This window comes from Symphalangus syndactylus, chromosome 1 (assembly GCF_028878055.3).
Source record: "Symphalangus syndactylus isolate Jambi chromosome 1, NHGRI_mSymSyn1-v2.1_pri, whole genome shotgun sequence".
Taxonomy (NCBI): Eukaryota; Metazoa; Chordata; class Mammalia; order Primates; family Hylobatidae; genus Symphalangus; species Symphalangus syndactylus.
The window spans coordinates 131770763-131784598 of NC_072423.2; the positions used below are offsets into that span (position 1 = coordinate 131770763).

Consider the following 13836-nt stretch of genomic DNA (forward strand, 5'->3'; position numbering starts at 1 on the left):
GTCGGCTCTGTTCTCCTGAGCCCAGAGTCGCCTATTTAGATAAAAGGTTCCCTGGTACAAATCCAGCTTCCTAGTCAAGAAGAACAGAGAATCTGGGCTCAGTGCACACATGGTGTCCATCCACATACAAGCCGCACCACCCCTAAAGCAACTGGCTTCAACCGAGGGAACTGGTTTCTGGAAGCTGTGAGAGTGCATACGTGTTCCTTGGATAAAAATAAGGATGGCAGGTAAATAGTGTTATGTTTTACTTTTGTCAAGAATAACAATCAGAAGTAAGGAAGGATGGAGGGTGAGAGGGTAAGAGTTAGGGGGCCCTGACAACATGGTGATTGAGAATGTTAAATCAACCCCACCTATCTCTTAAATGTGTTATTTGGGGCCTCAGTTGTCCCATCTATAACATAGAAATACTGCCAACTGTCCTGGCTGAAGGCAGTACACTGAATCAGATACTAAAAATGACACTGATTTAAAAATCCTCCAGTGGCGTCACATTTCACAAAAAATAAAGTCCTGACTCTTTGGAATAGGTTTCAGGACACTTGATGAGCTGTCTGGCCCTGGCTTTCTACTCTAGTCTCGGACTTTCAACTCTGCCCCTCACATCCTATACCGGAGTCACTCTGAGCTACTTTCAGGACAGGAACATGCTCTCAGAGGCTTCTGTCATTCCCTCTTCCTGGAGTGCTCTCCCAAGTCCATCTCCACCTCTCTTACCCTTCAGCCTGTCCTCCAGGTCTCAGTATGGATATCATCTCCTCACAGTAGCTTTCTCTAAACCCTTCCTTCTCTGCTGCACTTTATATTTGCCCTCATAGAAGGCTTATTCTACATGTATTTGCCTGTTTATTGTTTGTTTCTTCCATGATGTTCTAAACTCTAGGAGGGCAGGAGGTCACATCGTTCTCATTTGCCTTTATATTTCCAAAAAGTTGCACAGAGTTGAGCACAAAATGGGTGCTCAGTAAATGTCTGAAGAATAAAATGTTAAACATAATAAATAATTTTTCAACCTGACTTACATCCCTCTTTCAGGACATTTCAGTCCCTGTTACAGGTCAAGAATTGACCTGGGTGCAGGATATAGAGGCACATGAATCAGAACAAAGTCCTTCTTTCATCGAGTTTATATTTAGTGGGGAAAGGGGGACAAACAAAGGGATAAACAAGTAAATATGCAGTATAATGTCAGGAAATACATAGTGCTGTAAGGAAATATGAAACAGAGTAAAGAGAAACAAAGTCACAGAGATTCTACTTTAAACAAGATAGGAAAATGCTCTCCAAGGAACAGCCTTGGAAAATGCTTTCCTAAGGTCAAAGCAAGGGTGTGAACCATTCTCTGGGTATTGTGCACTGTGAGAATACTTAGTGTTAATGCCTTGGATCCCATCCAGACTGCCTGGGTTCCAATCCTGCCTCTTCTGCATTCATCTCCCTCAGTTTCTTCATCCATCACATATCACTATTCACTTCATACAGTTATTTAGAAAACCAACCCAGACAAACACACGAAGCTTTTAAAACACCTTGTAACATGTTGGATCTGCTTAACAAATGCCAGCCTGCACATGGGAGAAAAGCATCCCAGTCACAGGGAACAGTAAGTACAGAACGGCCTGCAGTGGGACCGTGTCTTTGGAATGTGCAAGATCCGGCACAGAGGCTGAAATGAAGCAAGTGAGGAAAGACCATAAAATGGGGTTAGGGAGGTACCCTTGGGCCAGATCATATAAACCTTAGTAAAGAACTGATATGGAAAGCTAAATAATTGATAGTTAACAGTACAGCAAGGACTGTATCCAAATATTCCGATTCTACCTCTAGTCATCTTCAACTATAGAATGCTGTCATTTAAACAACCTATTAATGTTTCTCCAAGTTCTATCTTGTAAGAACAAAATCCACGATTGCTTTGGCCAATTCTGCCACCATGGACAAAGGATATAAGTACTCTTTTATTAATACATGGTCTAGATACTCCTTAAAGGGAAAAGAATACTGTCTTATTTACAAATGAAAGGCCAAATAACTCCTCAGCCAAAACTGATATAGCTCATTATCTGTAAAGTTCCCAGCATGTGTTGATGCTATCAGCAATTTCTACACAAAATTGTTACTTTTTAAAATGCTGTTTGATTTCGTTGGATTATTGTAATGTTTTAGGCATAAATTGTCATTAGCTTAAAAACCCTCATTGCACCTTTAAAGCTTTTCTTAAGTAATGCAAAGTAGGTTTACCACCTGTGGGAATTGTAAAACCTGTGTTTTTATTTTTTATCTTCTTCCCTCAGAGACACCAGTAGCCATGGCAATTCAGGAGGCAAGATACTCACATCAGAAATAGTTTTTATATAATTTCTGCTCTGTTGGAGCAGTAGCGCTTTCCATCTAAATGATCAAGTTAAGGTAGGAGGTAACTGGTTTAAGGCACTCTCTAAATCAGAAGACAGCTGTGTCCTATTTGCCAACTAACGAACAAATTTCATACGAATCCAGGAACAGCAAACTGCATCAAAGGGCATAGACTCTCACTGGGTCACATGATTCACAGGCTAGACAGAAGAGGCACTGGCTGATTGATCGATTGATTTTTATTTTTTATTATTTTTTGAGATGGAGTCTTGCTCTGTTGCCAAGGCTGAAGGGCAGTGGTGTGATGTCAGCTCACTGCAACCTCCATCTCCCGGGTTCAAGTGTTTCTCCTGCCTCAGCCTCCCAAGTAGCTGGGATTACAGGCACCCACTACCACGCCAGGCTAATTTTTATATTTTTAGTAGAGATGGGGTTTTGCCATGTTGGCCAGGTTGTTCTCGAACTCCTAACCTCAGGTGATCCACCTGTCTCGGCCTCCCAAAGTGCTGGGATTACAGGCTTGAGCAACCATGCCCAGATGAAGCACTGATGTGGGACACGCTTTTGACTAAGGGGCCTGAGATGATGCCTCAGACCTGCCACTGGGAAATGGGGAAACGATGGCACCGAAATGCTGAAATGAAGGTCACCTGGGTAGAGATGAGAACACTCTTCTAGTTTGCTCTTGACCTATCCACTAAGAGAATAACTGAGTCCTTTCTTTGGATGATTTGTGTTTTAAATTATAAAGATTTAGGCAAGGCTGGGTGCAGTGGCTCACACCTGTAATCCTAGCACTTTGGGAGGCCAAGGCGGGTGGATCACCTGAGGTTGGAAGTTTGAGACCAGCCTGACCAACATGGTGAAACCCCGTCTCTACTAAAAATACAAAAATTAGCCTGGCGTGGTGGCACATGCCTGTAATTCCAGCTACTCGGGAGGTTGAGGCAGGAGAATCACTTGAACCCGAGAGGCAGAGGTTGTAGACAGCCAAGATTGCACCATTGCACTCCAGCTTGGGTGACAGGAGGGAAACTCCATCTAAAAAAAAAAAAAAGATGTAGTGAAAAGCAAGAGAAAAGAACAGAAGTCTAAAGACAAACCGTAATTCTACTACCCTAAAAACTACATACATATACCCTTCTATCTTTAAGAAGGACATGCATGATCTTGAAAGAATTTTTTTAAATCTTTGCATTTTATGCCCACTTTATTTAAATGTATTAAATCCCTCTCCAACACAGCACTTGTCAAAGGAATGTTAAACATAAAAGTTGTTTAAAAAAATATATAAAATGGTAGATTTCAAATTCCAACATTAAGGTACTGTTACAACTTTTTTTTTTCTCTGCAGAATACTTACCAATGGTTTAGGAAAACACCCAAGACAAATTAGGAGAGACAACTAGTGATTCAAGTGTGTGTGGTCCAAATTTAAACAATAGTTGAATATAAAAATATTAATGTAAAGATGATTAAAATTGGCCTTGAAAGACACTATCAAATCTCAGGACAAAATTATACCATAATTTAGTTTGAGACATTTAATCAGGTAGAAAAGCAAGAAGAATTAAAAACAATGAGAATTATTAAATTCAACAGAGTTTTATTGAATACTTACTGTGTACCTAAATAATTGAGGGTACCAATATAAATATTGTCCCTGTCCTCAAATGGATTTAACAACTCTATTTCCAAACACCAGCCGTTCATGTATAATCTTTATGTTTTTTCTCATATCTGAGAACCAATTTGTAACAATAGTTATTAAATAGTTTTCTTTAAATCGACTTAATTTTTTTTCTGAAATACTTACTTTGTTAGAAAGCAAAAATACACATGAAGGCTTATGTCTATTTTTCTTCTATTATCTTTGCAAAAACTACACATCCTGTATCCTCTCTATCTCCATTTTTCATACCATTTAATACTTGTGGTAGGGACATCCAGTTCTTTGTTACCACTGGGATTAGCAAGATTCACACTTTCTCACTCTACTGAAAGTAGGCCTGGCCATGTGACTTGCCAAGGCCAATAAAACATGAAGCAGCAGTGACACATGTAAAAGCTTTTAGCTGCTGCTGTTTCATTCTTCTCTAGTGGAAACACGTGCTGACATGAAGGAGCCACAAGAAGGGAGCATCTTGGAAAGCTGAGGGCAGCAAATTTGGATAGCTGCCTGGACTAGCCACTGTGGACTTCTCATAATCAAGAAATAAACCTTTGCTACAGTGTACTAGTAAAATGTGGTGATTGTTACCAGAGATTATCCTAGGCCACCTGTTTAATACAGCATTACGTATAATTTGGTTATACATTTTTGTTTTTCTTATTTGGGTATTTCTCCCACTAATATCTAAGCTCCACAGGGCAATGAGTTTATTTAACACATTATATTCCAATGCACAGAAGAGTCCTTGGGATTTAATACACTCTTAATAAATATTTCTTAAATAAATAAATGGAGTACTTCCCTCTTATTCATGGGGGATATGTTCCAAGACTCCCTCCCAGTGGATGCCTGAAATCTTGGATAGTACTGAATTCTATACATAATGTTTTTTTTCCTATGCGTACATATGTGTGACAGATTTATTTATTAACTAGGCACAATATGAAAATAACAACAATAATAATACAAAAGATAATTATAACAATATACTGTAGTAAAAGTTACATGAGTCGCTCTCTCGGTCTCTCAAAATGTCATACTGTACCACTGGTAACTGAAACCTGAAGCCACGGAAACAAAACTGGGAAGAAGCTATGGGGGCAGGAAACTACTGTAAATGGTTTCTCTGAAATCATCTCATTTATGTGCTAGTGGTTAACGGACACTATTTTGTGAAAAAATAAAAGGGTAAATGAGACTTATACCCAAAAGGTAAAAAATGTTAGGTTTTCTGGGAGGAGCACTGTTAAAGTATTAGGTATTCTGAAGAGGGAAAGGTTTTTTTTTTTTTTTTTTTTTTTTTTTGACACGGAGTCTTGCTCTGTCACCCAGGTTGGAGTGCAGTGGCGCAATCTCGGCTCACTGCAAGCTCCGCCTCCCGGGTTCACGCCATTCTCCTGCCTCAGCCTCTCCGAGTAGCTGGGACTACAGGCGCCCGCCACCACGCCCGGCTAATTTTTTTGTATTTTTAGTAGAGACGGGGTTTCACCGTGGTCTCGATCTCCTGACCTCGTGATCCGCCCGCCTCGGCCTCCCAAAGTGCTGGGATTACAAGCGTGAGCCACTGCGCCCGGCCGGGAAAGGTTTTTGTACACTGACTGTTGGAAATGGGTACTGGAGTTGATGAGCTAAAAAAGAAACAAGTTAGAGTGTTATGAACTGAATGCTTGTATCCTCCCCAAACTCATGTGTTGAAATTCTAACCCCCAGTGTGATGGTATTAGCAGGTGGGACCCTTGGGAGATAATTTGGTCAGTAGAGCAGAGGCTTCACGGATGGGATTAGTGTCTTTAAAAGAGGAGATATTGAAGAGGTGATCTCTCTTTCCTCTCTGCCATGTGAGGATACAACGAGAAGACCTGCCCTCTGCAAACCCAGAAGCAAGCCCTCATCAGACACCAGCTCTGCTGCCACCACGATGTTGGAGTGCTCAGCCTCCAGAACTGTTAGAAATAAATGTTTTTTGCTTAAGCCACTCAGTCTATGGTAATTTGTTATAGCAGCCTGAACTGATTGAAACAAAAAAGAAAAAAATATATTAATAGATGGCCTACTACACAGTATATACTACTAGTAATATAAATGTTTCCTCAATAAATATTCACAAGTACCTGGGAAGTAAGTACGATTTTTCACACTTTACAACAGAGAAAATTGAGAGGAAGAGGATGTAACTACCCCATCCAAGTTTGCCCAGTTACAGCATGGTAGAGGAATATTCCTGACTCATGTCTGTGTAGGGCCCACAGGCTTAGTCCTCAGCATCATCTGATGGCAATCTTAAATGCTTTATTTGAAAATTGGATGAGATAACCTTTGTGTTTAAAATGGAAAAACAGTATACATAAAAGTTCTAAATAAGTCAATTGTGTCTGCATGGAGACAGACAACAAACTGGAAAGAAAGAGCATGTCTTTTTATCACATAGCAAAAAATGTCTTTGGATGACAAATGTGTTGGTTAATTCCACCTGTCAACCTGGCATGGCTATGGTGCCAGTTGTGTGGTCATACACTAGTCTAAGTGTTGCTGTGCGGTATTTTTTAAATGTGGTTAACATTTAAATTAGGGCACTTTGAGTAAAGCAGATTATCCTTCGTCATGTAGGTGGGCCTCATCAGTCAGTTGAAGACCTTAAGAATAAAGACCCAAGATCTTTGGAGAAGGAAGAATTCTGCTCCCAGGCTGCCTTTGAACTCAAGACTTTTTACCAACTCTTCTCCAGGTCTCCAGCCTGCTGGTTCACCCTGAAGGTTATTGTGGGGACCCTCTAGCTCCCACAATAATTGTGTGAACCAATTCCTTGAAATCTCTCATATATGTGTGTGCGTGTATATATATATATATATATATATGAAATATGGTTCTACTTCTCTGGAAAATCCTAATATAATGAAAGATAAACAAGGCAGCTATAAAAGTCAGTGAGATGGGCACCCTAATACATTCCTAATAAATGTCTATAATGCTTCTAATATAATTTAAACAAAACATAGAGTCTTAAAGATCATTTTCCAGTCATTTCAGTTCTAAGAATCTAAAATAGATAATCAGATTAACATTTTAAGTGTAAGTAATTGGAGTAACCTGATGTCCAGGACTAGCAGGTTGGTTAAATAAATCACCAATGAATAGATTATGATTCAACCATTAAAATGATACTGAGAAAAAATTTATCAATATGGAAAATGTTTAGGTTGAATAACTAATGGAAAAAAATCAGAATATGATATTACATATGCAGGTTTTCAACTATGAAATACAAAGAGAATGGAAGAACAATACCAAAATAACCACTGTGAAATTTTTCCTCTGTGGTTAGGTATTTTGTGATTTTACTTTTCTTTTTGATAAATTTTGGCATTTTCCAATTTATCTTAAAATGAACATGTTATTTCACTACTTAAAGTGAACATTATTTTAAAAGAAATTTTAGGGTAAGTGTATTCCAAAGTATAGATTTTTATTATTATCTGAGAGGACATTTTTAAAAGCCCAGAGGTGACAATAGAAAAATAAATCACATGTGTACTTTTGTCATTTCCTCTCTATCTGAACCAAACATCAATTTAAGAAAAGTTTGTCTTTCTTTAAAATCTGGGAGCATTAGTTCTCCATCAAAATGTTGTCAAAATTCTGAAGACATAAAGACAAATATCACTTAATGAAATAATAAGAGCTACCAATGAATGGCAAAGGATAAGTCTTTGAAAGGTTTAAACCTGCATAAATATGCAATATTTTCACTTTTAACATTCTAATTCTACCTTTGCACTGATATAGTTTGGATATTTGTCCCCGCACAAATCTCATGTTGAACTGTAATCCCCAGTGGGGCATGGTGGTAGGTGTTTGAATCATCAGGGCTGATCCCTCATGGCTTGGTACTGTCTTTGTGATGGTGAGTTCTCACAAGATCTGGTTATTTAAAAGTGTGTGGCATCTCTCACCCCATACTTTTGATTCTGCTTTTGCCATGTGATGTGCCTACTCCTTCTTTGCCATCCACTATGACTGTAAGCTCCCTGAAGTCTCTCCAGAAGCTGAGCCAGACCTATGTTTCCTGTACAGGCTGCAGAATCATGAACCAATTAAACATATTTTCTTTATAAATTACCCAGTCTCTGGTATTTCCTTATAGCAATACGAGAACAGCATAATATAGGACTTTTGCCATGTACTTCTCACTAAATTTATATTTTTTCAAACATTAATACATCTCTGGGCAGTTTATTTATAATGTGTTATAAGAATAGTGGGTTGTTTTTTTTTTTCCAGTCTCTCACTATGCCTTCTGTATGTTTTGATACCACAAATTCCACTACTTGCAGCCCATTGAGTGAATTTTGTCCTGATGGAGGAGGTAGATTCCAAGTGGTCCTTCTCAAAAGCATGCCTTCTACCATGATTAGTACCATCAGCGGAGCAGTGCATTAGAAAACATGAAACTGAAAGCCTCAAGCTAGGGAAAAATATGTAACTTCTTTGCCGCATGGGAAACACATTTTTTTCTGAAAGAAATATCTTCACTTTTATTGACTTCTAGCTTCCAGCTGCCAATAGCTAAGCAAATATGGTTGATATGGCTAGATTTGATTTGGCAGGGCCGATTCTTCTCCCCAGAAAAATCTAGAGTGGCAGAAGTCCATCGCTAGTAATTAGAATTGCCACATAAAATACAGGACAGCTGGTTAAATTTGAATTTCAGAAAATAATAAGTTTTAAAATATAAGTATGTCTAAAATGTTACATATTGTATGCCTCAAAAAATTTGAACTGTACTTATAAAAATTATTCATTGCTTGTCTGAGATTCAAATTTAGCTGGGTATTTTGTATTTTTATAGCCTAAATCTGGCCACCCTACTCCCAACTGATGTACTGAGACAGTTTACAGGCCTTTCAGAGGACACCGAAGATGTGACGGAGTCTTTGAATGGAATGACAATTGACAATGGTTAATATTTTCTATCCTTTCTACACTTAAACTGTGTAAACCAAAAGTGTCCCCACATTAACTGCCCTCTAAGAGAGACTTAAACCACCAGTGGTGTTTCTGATATAAAGTGATGCAGTATTCCAGGAGCTCTGTTTTTGTTACAGTTTTAAGCTGATATCTTTCCTTTTGGCATGAGGAAAAATTTAAATTGTTTTCTTAAATTGTTATTCAACACAATAAAGTACTATCTAGAATGACAGATGTCCAGATCCCCATCCCTGATATCAGAAAAGTACAATTTAGAGAGACCAGAAAAATATGCAAAACAGAACAGAAAAGGAGATGAAGGGCAATGCTGCCCAAAGTGTGGTCTGCCAACAAGTGCTGACTGGCAAACTTACACATCCCTGACCAGTGAGTATAGGGATAAAGAATTCATGTCTAGCAACTTTATGGTCATTTGTCTAAAGAATTGTCTCTTGTATATAAGTGATAAAAGTTGGACTTGGATTTTGGAAGTCTGCTTTATGCTTTTTCATTTTCTAGTAATTTTCATTCTATTTTTACAAAAATATCAGCTGGGGTTAATTAGGGATTAAAAACACTAGTCTTTCACCACTGATAGAAAAGTGCTGAAAATTTTCTTATTTTCCTTCATTTTCATTTTTACACTTCTAGTGGTAAAAAAGTTGCATTGATGTGTTTTCTTATTTTAAACAAAAATCTAATTTTTTTTTATTTTTGTGGGTACATGGGTGTATATATGTATGGGGTACATGAGATATCCAATTACATTTTAAAAATTATTCTAAAATATACAGTTATTATTAACTATAGTCACCTTATTGTGCTATAAAATAGTAGGTCTTGTGTTTTCTGATCACAGTACAAAGAGTAAACCCACATGAACTACAAAGGAAAAATTTAATTCCCTCACATTTACTTTACTTGTTTTCTTAACTGTTTTCTTTGTCTAGTCCTTACTCTCTAATCTGCACCATACCTTCCTGACCCCGAGGAAGAAATTCAAGAGTATCAAACCCAAAATCAGGACATGCAGGGTTTCTTGGCTGTGACTGTCCCTGGCAATATCAATTCCCCAGCTGGAGCCTCAGTTGCCTTGTGTGTAAAATGCAGGTTGTACTTAGTCATTGAAGGTTACCTTCTGACTCCAAGATTCCTGGACGGCTACAATACACTTGCTATTAAACTTAGATGAGCCTGCGTCTCTCTGCCTACAGAGGTACACTCACTGGCCCCAGGGGGTGGCTGGCGAGGCTCATATCAGCAACCTGAGGTTGTCGCACCTGAGCCAGAGGGTTTGCCAGACTCCTAGCCCCTCCCAGCAGCTTTACACTGGGAGGTCCCGACACCAAAAAGAAGCACCACAAATTATGTTTTGGCTTCTAGAGATGACATCCCCATGAATAGCACTAAATCGTGGCCATACAGCCCGCCTGACACTTTTGCCAATGTCTCAAAAACAGTTAAACTCCTGGTAGTCCAGAAGCTCCATCCGTCCCACCAGGGCTTCAGTATTCTGGATGTTTATGTTCATTGTGCAATCAGGAAACATAACTATTCATTTTTCTTTAAGGAAATTTATGACCGAAGGTAATGGGAGGAACATAAATGTACTGACTATTTACTGAGACTCATAAATGCTAAGAACACAGACAAATAATTGTCACTGGAGATTTGTTCTTGTGGTGTAGAATCTTTGTTTTTAGCAATTTAACTACTAAAAGTTTACCCACCTTGAGGAGAATTATTTAGCTGGAAATAAAACTTAGCACCTATTTCATTCCCTGCTCCTACAACTCTCACCCTTTCAGAAAATCAGCTTTCACATAAAATATGCAGAAGGTAGCTTGTTATATAGGGCTAGTAATGCTAAGAGGTAATTAGTACAAGCTAAACCTCTAAATAATGCCAAGTTTTAACATTTGCGAGTTCTGGATCAACCTTAACTAATATGTTCTCTGTTTTCCTCTGTGAGAGATGTACTTCGGTACTCACCAATTAACAAGAATCAAAAACAGAAATGTTAAGAAATGTGTTCTGTCCAATTAGTAAAAATGTGGCAAAGCTCAGGTTAGCATTTAGCAAGTATGATGAAATGCTTGTACCTCTTAAGAGTTTAGAACAGTATCCACTTATGGCCAGGATGGGTTGTACTGAGCTCATTTTAGGAGGTTTTCTGGGAATGTTTGGCACTGTGTGGTGAAGAAACCAGTGTGAGTGTGAGGCCCCTAAGACTTTGGGACTCCTGTTTTTTGGTTTGTTTGTTTTTGTTTTAATTTTTTTTTTACCTGTTGCAGAGATGAGGTCTCACTATGTTGCTCAGGCTGGTCTCAAACTCCTGGCCTCAAGCGATCCTCCCACCTCAGCCTCCCAAAGCACTAGATTACAGGCATAAGCCACCACACCTGGTCTTGACTCTTGATCTTAACTGCCATAGTGATGAGTAAAGGGTGACATTATTGGGGGAAAGAGACAGTGAGAGACTCAGCCTGTAGATAGCCTTCCTCTGGCTTCTTCCCTCTCATAGTGGGCAGCTGCACTAAATTCGACAGTTAAACTTGTCTCACCCCTTCCAGCTGGGGCCATTCCCTCATATTCCCCAACATGCATGCAGCCTCTTAGCCAGTAAAGAGAGTGCAAAGCGAACCACCCTAACAACAAAAAAATTGTTTTTTCTTTTAAAACTGAATAAGATTTATTACCCAGCTCACTCTTTTCCTTCCTCTTTACATCCAATAGGAAAGAGATGTGAGAGTTTTTCAGGATTAGCAGTGTGCTATCAAATAGCCACTTGCAGGGACGGTACAGAGAAGACTCCCTGGCACCAACTTTGGGGTGTGGCATGTGGGAACCCGAGGCCACCTCATCTTCAAAAGGCAGCAGCTGGAAAAGAAGATGTCTGGCCCAGAGATGCCTCTATTATTCCTCCCTCAGGCTGGAAATGTTGGGTTCTTTGTCCCCAAAAAAGGCAAATTCTTGAGAGGAATCGATAAAAGAAAGTCAGTTTATTTGCTCGATATGACAGACATGGATTCCCCCCAAACCATGATCTGGTGTGAAATGCTGTATTCATTTATTTCTAAAGGACTGTGTGGACCTTATGCCAATGCTTGGGTTTACAATGGTACAAAGACTAAGATAAACGCATCTATTCCCTCACCAGTCATCCTCCCGGAAGAAAGCTACAAATGTTACCAAGGACAGGGATTACAGGCAGAAGACCCCTGTACCTGTACCAAATGAACCTGTGGAGTCTATGGTTCTGATGTATAATTGTCACACAGGAACTAGTCAAGGCCAATACAACAACAGCTTATTTGTTTTTGCTGCAAACTCTAAAAATTAGCTTATTTTTCTGCTAAAGAAACAATGCTTATGTCAAGGCCCCTAGAAAAATCGAATGGTGTTGTTTCATAAGCTCATAATGGAAGGTTCTATCCATTATAACCAGGGATAAATGTATTGGATTCAATATGTTTGGTTTGGGAAATCTCTTTTTGTCAGTTCCAGTATAACCAATTGTCCATTATAGCATGTCCTTGCTAAGAGTAGCTGATGTAGAAATATTTAACCACCCCATCCATAAACATTTCCTTTCTCCCAGAGCAGGAAAGGGCTGAGCTTCTCAGGGCCCTAATATTACTTATTTTCCAGAGAAGGGATATGATTTTTATACCAGGTGCAGTTTTCCTTTGGTATATTTTAAAATTTCTGCCTTTGAAATGATTCCTAAAGCTAAGATTCTGACCACTTGCCCTCAGTAAATATCTGGTGATCCTTTTCCCCAACAGATGGGAAGGGCCTCCTGATATGCCCCTGGCCTAATTTCAGTTTGGGTAATTGCATTCTGTCGACTTGAAATTTCCTCACCAGTTTCATCTGCCTGGGATATGATGCCTCATTCTTGGTGCTGAACTGCCTGGCGTGCCGTTGGAGACTGGGAACAGCTGGTGCATTCCACCCCAGAAGTGGATGCATTTTAGTGGCAGGTGCAAAGGTTTTCTTCTGCAGAATACAAATTGTGCCCTAGGAATAAGATTCATGAATGCTTTTTATTTTTGCAATAAATATAGGTACCAGAAAACCAAAAATATAAAAGTATCCAAAGCATAAATACGAACTGGGAGAAAAATACACTTTCACTGAAGCCATTCTATAGTGTGATCTTTTGTACTCCATAAATCTTAAAGTGCCTCTAAGTTTGAATTTGTATAATAAGGATAAATAATTCACATGATGCAGGCAACCATTACTCTGTCATGTATACATATTACCCAGTTGTACACACATACACATATATATGCATATGTATGTGTGTGTGTGTGTGTGTGTGTGTGTGTGTGTCCCAACTCTTACCTGCTGAGAGTCTTCATCAGTCTGGGATAAAATTGCTTTCTCCATGAAACCTCACTAGGCATCCTATGCATACCTCAGTACAGTAGGTCACATATTTAATTTAAAGGAGATTATTTGCTGTACTAAAGCAGAATCTTAAAAGAGATCCTATCCATTTCTGTTTCCCCAGCACCTAGAACTTAATAGGTACTAAATAAATGAATTAAAATATAGACTACATAGGCCAAATCCAATTTGTCCAAGCTCTGACTCCCAAAATGCTATTTCTAAGGAATGTAAATCACCGGGATCTTTAGTAGCTCATGTCACATCCCCTTGGCCACCTTAGCTCTAGGGAACAGTTCCATGAAAGCATAGACTCTCCTTGCGTAAAGTACCCTGTCTCAAGCAAATGCCACATAGTGTTCTATTTCTGCTCCAGGACCTTCTCCCAGAGTTGGTTTTCAGAGATGCTGGATACCTGGGTGGAGTGTAGCCTGAAACAAGAG

The 13836-nt window shown here is 39.0% G+C and overlaps 1 protein-coding gene across 1 annotated transcript in view; it reads right to left on the reverse strand.

Annotated features, from left to right (window-relative positions):
• RBMS3 (RNA binding motif single stranded interacting protein 3) overlaps window positions 1-13836 on the reverse strand; it is a 1708877-nt gene that overhangs the window by 772562 nt on the left and 922479 nt on the right. The window lies entirely within an intron of this gene.